The sequence below is a fragment of the Peromyscus eremicus genome, chromosome 3 (assembly GCF_949786415.1).
Source record: "Peromyscus eremicus chromosome 3, PerEre_H2_v1, whole genome shotgun sequence".
Classification (NCBI taxonomy): domain Eukaryota; kingdom Metazoa; phylum Chordata; class Mammalia; order Rodentia; family Cricetidae; genus Peromyscus; species Peromyscus eremicus.
In genome coordinates this window covers 81,151,311-81,154,063 of record NC_081418.1, presented here as the reverse complement: position 1 = coordinate 81,154,063, position 2,753 = coordinate 81,151,311, and the positions used below count along the sequence as shown (strand labels likewise).

General features: G+C 43.0%; 1 pseudogene; it reads right to left on the bottom strand.

Moving 5' to 3' along the window:
• Positions 1-571: 571 nt before the first annotated feature.
• Positions 572-1,085, bottom strand: LOC131906330 (immunoglobulin kappa variable 1-39-like; annotated as a pseudogene).
• Positions 1,086-2,753: the final 1,668 nt, after the last annotated feature.

Here is a 2,753-nt window from a genome sequence, read left to right as displayed (position 1 = left end):
GACCAGTGGGCATAGGAGCCAGAAGAGAAGAATCCTATGTGAAGTGCTGCAGACACCTGAGAGTATCAACACCCGTGGCTGCAATTTCAAGGCACAACAGAAGATCACAGTAAGGCAACTTCTCCTTTCTCTGACACATGTGCTCTAGCTTTTGTGAGAAAATCAGGAATTCTTTCTGTTGTCAGCTTCTCTCAGTAATATTTCCATGCCATTTAAATGCTGATGCTTAGAAGCAAATTCATTGAATTTAAACTTAAGTGTGCTTAGTATGTCCACAGAAGCTTCTACTCTTTTGTATGAGTTCCAGCTGGTGATACAATGCAGACCCTCACAGGGAATGGCTGTGTTCTCTGCTAAGGCAGAAAAGGCATTTTTACTCTATAGTGCTGGAAATAAAGAGGAAGGAAGATGATTAAGGTACAGAGAGGACTTTTTAGCCTCTTCCAGAAAAACTAATGTCTCTCTGTGAGATTTTGTAAAAATCCTGTAACATCTCAGAAACAGTTTCAGTGAATGAGTCATGAGGAGGAGCTGAGGCAGCCCAGCCTCTCACTTCTGCTTCCATGGAGGTTTATGTTATGACTTGTATCACTGTGGGAGGGGTACTAGCAACTTGCTGACAGTAATAAGTTGCAATGTCTTCAGACTGCAGACTGCTGATGGTGAGAGAATAATCTGTCCCAGACCCACTGCCACTGAACCTCGATGGGACCCCATCTGCCAAGCTATTTGTGTAATGGATCAGGAGCTTAGGAGATTTCCCTGGTTTCTGCTGGTACTAGTTTAAATAATTGCTAATGCCCTGACTGGCCCGGCAAGTGAGAGTGACTCTGTCTCCCAGAGAGGCAGACAGAGAGGATGGAGACTGGGTCATCTGGATGTCACACATGGAACCTAAGAATGGAGACATAATAAATGTCCACATAGTTAATCATAATAAAACAGGACCTTGCCCCAAATCTAATCTTCACTAATCACAGTGTATAAGTAAAATTCTCATTATAGTCACTTTTTACCTGGTAACCAGAGCAGCAGGAGCCCAAGGAGCTGAGCAGGGGCCCTCATGTCCATGCCGAGTCCTGACTGCAGTGACAACTGTACAGGGTGTGACTGGTATATGAAGAAGTCCTCAAGGCTGTGCAGCGAGTGCATGCAAATCACTGGGAACCAGTTAGGGTGGGGCAGCTGCAAGGCTTGCTCATCTCAGTAACTGAGCGCAAGTCCTGTGTCCCCAGATGCCCGAGGTCAGACCACACATATGCCTTCAGAGAATGCATTTCTTTTTTTAAGTTTTAAATTTTGGAGGTTTTTGAAATTTTTTACTGTGCATAAGCTCTTTTTTAATAATATATTTCAAATATATATTAGCAGTAATATAGACAAATATCTGACTATCAATGAATATACAACAGAGGAGGGACTATTAAATTTTTAACTCACTCAAATAATTCCTATGGATTAAAAAAATACTCTGTCCTCCTTGTGAACTGTTTGTTTGCTTGGAGTGATCATTTCTACAAATTAAAATAATAATTTATCAGAACCATTTAGATTGCATTCTTCTTTCATATATTATATCTCAACCACAGTTTTCCTCCCCTCCTCTCCCCTCAGTCCATTCCCTTATCTCCTCTCTTCCCCAGGTTTATCCCCCCTCTTCATCTACCCTCAGAAAAAAGCAGGCCTCCCAGGTTAATCAACCAAACACAGCATAATATGCGACAATAAGGCCAGGCACGTACCATCACATCAAGGATGGAGGAGGCAACCAAGTAGGAGGAAAAGTACCACAGGCAGCCAAAAGAGTCAGAGACAGTCCCTGCTCCCACCGTTAGGAATCCCACAGGAACACCAAGCTACTCAGTCATCACATATATGTAAAGGAGCTTTGTAAGACCTACACAGGCTCCCTGATCTTTCTTAGCCCTCGTGAGTCCTGGTCAGTTGGTTCTGTGGGCCCTGTGTCATCACATGTATGTGAAGAATCTATAAGATTCATACAGGCTCCCTGATCTTTCTGAGCCCCCATTAGTCCTAGTCAGTTCATTTGGTAAGACATGCTCGTATGGTGTCCCTGAATGCTCTGATTTCTCTGATTTGTTCTCTCTCTTCCACAGGACTACCAGAGCTCTGCCTAATGTTTGGCTTTGAGACTCTGCGTCTGCTTCATTAGTTGCTGAATGAAGTCTCTCTGGTCTCTTCGATGACCTGTGAACTGCAATAGTGGCACAGATATTATGCATAAGCATAAGATGGTAAATAGGAGATTCTCCCTAAAAGTTCACTTAGGGGAGAATCAGCCTTCTTGCACATAGACTAACAAGAGATGGTTCAGACCAGCCCATCTCTCTTGGCTTCTGGTTGTGTTCCATCAGTGTCATTAAGGGTTTTCTAAGGGTAATAATTTATTTCAGTTGTTTGAAACAGGTATATGTGCAACCTGACACAAGTGGAAGGTCTCAGGATGGAGGAAAGAACTAGAGAAACTCTGGATATGTGCCTCACAGAGGGCAAGGTGTGGGAGGAAACAAGAGATGGCAGCTTCAGTGAGCATCCCAGCTTGTCTCTGACTCCTCAGCAATGAACATCTCACTGGTCTGTCCACAGGGGAAAGGTAATGTGTCCCTTTCATAAAGCTTAGGCTCAGTGGGAGGATATGTGGTGATGTCACTATGGTGAGTCACTAATCATGATGTATCCTTTGTCAGAATTAGTAATAATATGTTATACAAACAATAAAATAATCATTTAAT